General features: G+C 32.7%; 1 non-coding gene across 1 annotated transcript; it reads left to right on the top strand.

Annotated features, from left to right (window-relative positions):
* The first annotated feature begins 3,206 nt into the window (after positions 1–3,206).
* LOC143640167 (U6 spliceosomal RNA) lies at positions 3,207–3,313 on the top strand. The gene has a single exon (XR_013154887.1). It is a non-coding gene; the product is annotated as a U6 spliceosomal RNA (small nuclear RNA).
* The last annotated feature ends 5,564 nt before the right edge of the window (positions 3,314–8,877 follow it).

Consider the following 8,877-nt stretch of genomic DNA (forward strand, 5'->3'; position numbering starts at 1 on the left):
TCTCTTCTTTTTCTCTTTCTCTTCTCCTTATTTTCCTCTTACTCTTCCAATCTATTTTTATAAGAATTTTAAACACAGTACATGTGGTTCACATCTTTAAACTCTGAACCTAAAGCTCTTATATCTTTGAATGTAGTTTTTATAATGCAATAGATTTTATACTTATGTAGTAAAAATGAATTCCCAAATCAAATCCAAATATGTAATGATGTTTTCTATTTGGACAGTTCTCTCATCTAAGATTCAGACATTCATCGACAAATATTTGTTGAACACAAGCTATATACAAAATACATGAGCTGTAGAATTGAAAAAGAGATCAATTTGTATCCAGAATTAATTTAATTAGATGGACTGTGTTCAAACTCCAAGTGATTTAGTTAAATTTTTCATAGTTCTAGGTTATACTAATGGCATAACTAATACTTTATAATTGGATTAAGAATGCATAAGAAGAATAGAGATTTGGAATAGAAACCAACCTTGAAACCTGCCTTTTTCATAAACTCCTTAGGTAATCCCTGGCAAAATTTTCTTGGCTCTAAACTCTGAACAAATTATTCTTTCTTCCATCTCAACTTCTACCATGTGAGTTAAGGTGCTTTTATCCAGATGCTACCTCACAGCCTCCTTTACACAGTAGCTTCTGCCTCAGCCTCTGCCCATTACACTCCATTAAGCACAAAGTCAGAGTAATTTTTCAAAAAAACGCACAAGTCAGATTACATTGCAATCTTAAAACTCTCCAATGCTTAATGCACTGACAGTGAATGCTGAGCTCTCTACCTGTGAGGCTGCTATCTAATCTTCCAAATTCACATTATTGAACTCAAATTGAGCTTCACTAGTCCTTTCTTTTGCTTGTGCAAATCCAATTATTTTGCAATTTAAACTCTATAAATTTTCATTTTTATCTGTCTAAATGATATTTCACTAACTCCCTGTGCATTTGATTTCATACCTGGGGTCAACTTCTTAGCTCTAGACTTAAGTTCTATCTCATCAGAGAACTCTCTCTTTTCCACACAGTCTATGATCATTCTTCATAAACTCAACAAATATTTATTGAGTACCTGTGAACTGAGTCCTGGCCAGTTAATCTATATCATATCACTAAGCTATTAATTCCTTCATACATAAGATAATTGTTATTTATCTCATCTATGTATTTATTTACTTATGTATTCTGTCGTTTCACAAGTTTTAACATCCAAGAGGCAAATTTTTGTTGGTCTTATCCATAGACATGTCTACAGGGCTAAACATAGGATCTGGCATTTTATAAGCACTTAACAAATATTTTAAATAAATGAATGATTTCAGAATATTTTTTGAGAGGCATTATGTGTCAATCATTCAGAGTTGCTTAGCACACAGTTTTTGCCATCAAGATTGAAGGGAAGCAAATAAAAAAAGAATTTATTCATTCAACAAATATTTTTTAAACATCAAATAAGCATCCTCTATGTCCTATGTGAGATACTAGCTGAGAAGTTATGAATAAAACATAACTTCAGTCACAAGAAATTGACATCAAGGAGAACAAAAATTTTTATGGGCATGCACTTAAAATAGGTAAGAGGGTAAATTTTATATTGTGTGTTTTTTGACAAAATTAAAATATTAAAAGATTTGTTACATTAATTATATTTGAGGCACATTCTTTGATAAAGAAATACAAGTGTCTATGAAATTGCTTAATAGAAAGATTTGAGAAGAAAAAAGAAACATTGGAAATTTGTTTCACTGTTCTGGAAAACAGAAGGTTCAAAGGAGAGTTTTGTTGAAAAAGTTACCTTTATATGGGAAATGAAAGACAGGAATTGCCTGATTTAAGACAAGCATAAAAGTTCTAGGCATAGTTTCAGACTTTTAAAAATGGAGTCAGAGCAAAGGGCACATTAGAAGACTAAGATGAGTTTGAAGGAGTCACTAGTGATGGGATTGCATGATGCTTCAGGGTGGGGGATTCTGAAGACACAGTAAATTTAATTTGGGGTTTTAAAGGATTTTTCTGAAGGAAAAGTTACAAAATCTGAGTTGAGCACTGAGTGTGATTAGGGAAGGTGAACAAAATTTACTTCATATTATCCCTGCCAATCCTCTGGAAGAAAAACATGCTTTAAAAAGTGTTTCAAAAATGGAGTTGAGCTGGAAGTAAAAACAAGGAAGGGAATTACTGTCAGAGAGAATCAATGGAATAAATACAGGGCTTTTAAAAAATCTAATAGTACACATTTCCTTCTTTCACTTAAATGAAAATAGCAATGAAAAACATGATGGACATATAATCATCAAATAAGATGGTGCGTGTATCAGCTGACAATGTCTATCATAATCACAAACTGGATGGCTCAATCAGTGGAAATTTATCATTTTACTCTTCTGGAAAACACAAGTCCAAACTTCCAGGGTTGTTTCCTTCTGAGCATTGAAGGAGAGAAAATGTTCCAGCATACTCCTTGGTGTGTAGGTTGACATTGTCTTCTTGTGTCTCTTTATATCATCTCCCAATGTCAATTTTTGTGTCTACAAGTTTTCCCTTCTTATAAGGACCCAAGACATATTGGAAAAGGTCCTACCTTAATGATCTTACTTTAAATTTATTATCTCCTTAAAGATCCTGTCTTCAAATAATATTTCATTCTAGAGGAGGAGCATGGGAGGATTAGATGAACTCTAGATAGGGCAAAGGGGTGGGAGGGGAAAAAGGGGGTATGGGGGTAAAAAAGAAGATGGAATGAGATGGATATCATTACCCTAAGTACATGTATGAAGACACTAATGGTGTGAATGTATTTTGAGATATGAAAAATAGTGCTCTATATGTGTAATATGAATTGTATTGCATTCTGTTATCATGTATAACAAATTAGAATAAAATAACTTAAAAGAAAAAATTGTAAAAAAAAGTCAGATTGCATTCTAAGTTACTGGGAATTGGGATTTCAATATATAAATTACAGGGGAATACAGTCAGCTTATAACAGTTTGTCAAAGTGTTTTTGTGAACAGTAAACTATCAAAAACAAATTAGCATTCACAATACTACATATTCCACTGGGTAACTGCAAGGATCCAAAGGTATTGCTTATGAATACATAATTTCAAGGAAAAAAATGTATTCTTAAGACACTTAGGAATGTGAAAATACATTCATAGGTATGGATTAAGATTCTTAAAAGTTTTCAAAAGACATTGATCAGGTGCTCACTTTGGCAGCACATATACTAAAATTGGAATGATACAGAGAAGATTAGCATGGCCCCTATGCAAGGATGACATGCAAATTCATGAAGTATTCCATAATATTTTAGCACAGGAATTAAAATCAAGAAACAATGAATGGGATGGATTTAAACTCAAAAGCTTCTTCTCAGCAAAAGAAATAATCAGTGAAGTGAATAGAGAGCCTACAGAATGGGAACAAATTTCTAGAACATGCACATGAGATAGCGCACTACTCTCTAGGTATTTAAAGAACTCAAAAATCTTAACACCAAAAAACAAACAAACAAACAAACATACAAAAAACTCAAATAAGTCAATCAATAAATGGGCCAAGAAAATGAACATACACTTCTCAGAAGATGATATACAATCAATCAACAAATATATGAAAAAATGCTCAATATCTCAAGCAATTAGAGAAATGCAAATCAAAACTAATCTAAGATTTCATCTCACTCCTGTCAGAATGGCAGCTATTAAGAATACAAACAACAATAAGTGTTGGCAAGGATGTGAGGAGAAGGGCACACTCATACATTGCTGGTGGGACTGCAAATTGTTGCAGTCAATATGGAAAGCAGTATGGAGATTCCTCAGAAAAATTGGAATGGAACCACCATTTGACCCAGTAATTCCACCCCTTGTTTTATACCCAAAGGACTTAAAAACAGTGTGCTACAGGGACACTACCACATCAGTGTTTATGGCAGCACAATTCACAATAACTAAATTGTGGAACCAACCTAGATGCCCTTAAGTAGATTAATGGATAAAGAAAATGTGGTATATATACACAATGGAATATTACTCAGCATTAAAAGAGAATATAATCATGACCTTTGCAGGTAAATGAATGGAGTTGGAGAATATAATGCTAATTGAAAAAAATCAAAAAAATCAAATTCCAAATGTCTTCTCTGATACAAGGATCTGTAACCAAGTCAAGATGGCTCCTGGCATTTTGCCAGAGGGAGTGGTTTGTGAAGTAATGCCAGTGAGCTATTAAGTGTGGAGATTCCTTATTGGTTGACTGCTGTATCTAGTTTATGTTAATTCAGATAAGCTGTGTGTAATGTATATATACCCCTCCTGTCCTACAATAAATGGCTCTCACTCCAGCTGTATCAATCTACACAAGTTGCTCTTCATCCCCCCTGTTATTTTGCTGCAGCCGGACTGCAGCACTGAATCATAATGGTGATGGGTGGGGGGCAGAGCATGGGAGAAACAGAGGAACTTTAAATAGGGCAAAGGGGAGAGAAAGGAGAGGAAGGCATGGGGGTAAGAAAGATGGTAGAATGAGATGAACATCATTACCTTAAATACATGTATGAAAACATGAATGGCATGACTTTACTTTGTGTACAACCAAAGACATAAGAAATTGTGCTCTATTTGTGTAATATGAATTGAATTTCATTCTGCTGTCACATATATCAAATTAAAATAAATAAAATTAAAAAGAGGAAAAAAGCCATTGATTAGGAAGTAAGAAACATTTATGGCTCTTGCCTAAATTTCAAAAAAAGAAATTGTATAATTAAAAGAGAGAGCAAAAAGAAGACTCATATTTGAGTATAGGCTAAATATGTCTTATTTGAAATGTTTGACAGCCTAAATGTGTTAGATGGTTTGGATTTAGGAATATTCACAAAAACATTATGAGATGTCATGGAGGTGAGACCCAAGTTAAAATATGAAATTCATTTGTGTTTCACATGTCTTAAACACATAACCTGAAGATATTTTGTACAACCTTTTTTAATGCACCTGCATTATGACTACAACCTATTACATGAGGCCAAGTGTGGCATTTCCCACTTGTGAAATCTTACTGGCAATCAAAGAGTTTCAGATTTGGGTAAATGTCAGATTTCAGGTTTTTTTTTTTTTAATTAGGCATGTGCAAACTGAAATATATGGAGGACAGCTGGAGTGAAAGATACAGAAGACTAGAATTAGAAGACAGAACCTAGGAAAAGATATGTCTAATGTGGAGATTACTATATTGTATTTTGTATATTGTACTATATTGTATTAGTACGTATAAAAATAATTTATTTTGTGTTATGTTGCCCCACTTTGTTCCTGAGCAAAATTAATGCCCAAAATCTTCATTTTGTTTTCAGTATGGTCAAATTTTGGAAAATTAGACTTATTAATCAGGATTTTCCAGGGAAACAGGCCAGTGAAATAGAAGAGACAGAGAAATAATAGAGAATGAAACTTCTTATAAGGAATTGACCCACATGGTTATGGAAGCAGAGAGGTTTCATGATCTGCCATCTACTACCTGGAGACACAGAAAAACATTTTCATAGTTCAAAGGTTTGAGAACTAGAAAACTGATGGTGTAGACTCCAGTTCGAACCTAAAACCTGAGAACCAGGAGCACAGAGGGTAGGAGAAGACTGACATCCTAGCTAGAGCAGTTAAGAAAAGAGTGAATTTAATTTTCCTTGGCCTTTTGATTCAGTTTGGGCCCTCAAGGGATCAGATGGGGAGGGCCACTTGTTTTCCTCAGTTCAATTCCTGTGATGAGCTCTGTCAGAAACACTATCACAGACCCATCTCCAAATAATACTCAACCACTTTTCTGGGTATTCCATGGTCTAATTAAGTTGAGGCAGAAGATTAATCATCATAGCTGGTGAAAGTGCTAAATAGTTCAACATTATTATGAAGATGTTCAGTGTTATAAGATAAAAAGTGAAGTTCCTAGTCATGGACCATGGAGATAAATTTAAAAACAAAATATCTGCTCATTTCTATTAAAATTGAGCTATCAGAGTTGTACACCAACTAAGAATTATACACTGTAACTTTTGAGTTATCACTTTTCCCCCAGATAGTTATCAGTGTCAAAAACAATTATAGTCAATTTTCTAAAGACTCTAAATTTTAGGTTTGGGTCTTAAAAATATGTATGATTGCCTCTTCATTTCACCAAATTTAGTTTTGCCTAATATTTCTTTCAGCTCAAATTCCTTTCTTTCTATTTTCTTAACCCTCTAAAATAGACCCTTGTCCACTCAAACTATTTTTCTTATGTCTTAGCTTTTCACTATGCCTGTATTCTGTTTTAAAATAATTCATCTCTTTCATTGTGAAAAGCTGCATTCACTTTTAAATGTTTTTCAAGTAATTAATAGTACAGCAGGGCTCACAATTAAAACAAACAAACAAAAACTGATATTTCTTTGCATGTGGGAAAATAAACAGGTAACCATTAGTTCTCTCAACAAATATTTGTCATTTTATAAAGGCAGTCACTTGCTAATGATTAATATTTTAATTCTCCTACATTAAGCTTTATAGTGCTATTTTTTAAATTTAATAACTATGTTTTAATTGAAATCTTGAAAAATTAAGTACTTAGCTTATTTTACCAACTCCCTCCTATTTCTTTTCTCATTTATTTCTGATAGAGTTGGCTGTATTTTCATGTCTTAATTGGAAAACATTGTATTTAAATAATATGCACGGTATAGTCATTTTTGTATTTCTTCAACAGTTGACATTACCATTTGATTCTCAAATTTGAAGTATACAATAGCAATATCTACTTTTCTCTCCTTCATTGCTTAAAAAAACTAAATTCAATCTTATTTGCATGTACCTTTACATCTTCAGTATTTATTTTGTTACTAAAATTACCCAGGTTTATACATTCATTCAAAAAGCTGAAGATCAATAAATGTATTTGTTTTATTATAACTATTCAGTATTTCAAAATACTGCAATTCATTTTCTTTAATGTAATTTTTAACAATTTTCCTGTGGTTCCTGTTGCATTATTTCTACATTCTCTCATCTTCTCTGGAACCTTTAAGGATCTTTCCTTTATTATTCTCTTTATTATATGAGAAATAAAGGATTACAAATTTGAATTGGCTAACACTGAAAACCACGAGAAGTTAAATGGCTGCTGCCCTGTACAAGCTGAAATATAAAGGGAGCTTAAATGACAATAGAGGCAGTAGGATCAGTTCAAATCCATCATTATTATGAGTAAAACAGAAGTATATGCCCTCCACAGAGTGTGTCAGTAGCATTATTTTGCATAGAAAGTATTGCATAATAACATATTTTCTATCATGCAAGTTCAAAGTTTAGAGATCATAAACCACTTTAAGTCATAGATATTTTACAGTTGACAAATGTGGTAAGCACACACACATAAACACACCTATATACACACTAATTCAATAGTTGTGAGTGTTGTGTCTCATTTCTATTGTATTTTTCATAGCTACACTAAGATTTTTTACTAGATTTTTAAAAAAGTTGTGGGGATTAAAAACTCACTGAATTATAGGAAAGTGAGTGCTTTTCATAGTACGTATACTTAATAGACAATAACTAATTGGGGCATGTATGTGTTGAGGATGTAGTGGTTAGTATTTGTAAAGGATGACCTTGACATGGTTTGTGAGGCTTCCAAAGCAATTACTGGAGAAACTGAGATGGAAAACAATGGCAAAGGCAGGGAGAACTGCTTGAATTAGTCCAAATCACATTGCTCAGAAGCATTTGATGACAGTTAACTTTTAATGAGGGAAGACACAAGGTAAATAAATCTTGACATACAATTATGAAAGAAAATATCAGGTAACAATCTTGCTATGCAATATAAAAGAAGAAAAGACATTTTTTTTCTCAAAACTTGCCTGATGCTCTGTCATCTGAAACTATTCTTTATGAGTGCAGGGTGAAGGTCAAGGAGGTATCTCAAGTCCATCAATCCTTTGGACAGTTACAAATGACCTTTCGCTTTCCATAAGACATTCAATATTCTGAATTGCAGGGATACATTTTTCTGTGTTTAGAAAATGGCAAAATTGAAACCTTTCCTATTGCAGGAGGCTCACTTTTGTTGACTCTTGGACCTTCTGTTCATTCCCAAAGCTTGTTGAGGTTATGATCTCATTTGCATTAACTATATATACTGGAAAATAATGCTGATTTTATACTGTGTGTCAGAAAGAACTTGTATGATAACTGAATAACTTTTACTCCGGCTCTGTTATTATTATTATTGGAGAGTGTTAATACTTCTTCTAAAATACTCTTATGATGTTTAACTTATGAGAAGTAATCCATGAGTTTTGCATTTACATTAACAGCTTATGTGGAAGATGCTAGCAAGATTTTAATTCCCAACTTTCTCTTGTTTGATATTCCTTAAAATAGTTATTTTTGGTAATAATTAAAATACAGGAGAAAACAGTCAATTCAGAACTAAGATGTTTCTTTGCTGTAACAAATGACAATTTTTACTTTTTCTTAGTTTTCCATATAAAAGGGCATGGTAATCAAGTTGTCACCAACTTATGAAATATGTAGCGAAACTGGTACTGGCTAAAATTACACTTATAGTTACGATAAGGCAAGATGTATACCATATTTATGAATAAATGCATTGTGATATGTATTTGCAAAGCTTATAAGCATTAAAAATGCATCTGGCCCCAGTTCAAAGAGTAAGGAATTATCTTTTTCTCTTATTTATTTAATATGAAAACATTGAGTCTCTGTTATGTGTTAGAGAGTACTCTATACACTGAGAATACAATCTGGGAACAAGTTGGAAAATATCCTTGTCTTTGTGAATTTTCCACGGGGGATAGATAAATAATCATGCAA

The sequence above is a fragment of the Callospermophilus lateralis genome, unplaced genomic scaffold, assembly GCF_048772815.1.
Source record: "Callospermophilus lateralis isolate mCalLat2 unplaced genomic scaffold, mCalLat2.hap1 Scaffold_129, whole genome shotgun sequence".
NCBI lineage: Eukaryota > Metazoa > Chordata > Mammalia > Rodentia > Sciuridae > Callospermophilus > Callospermophilus lateralis.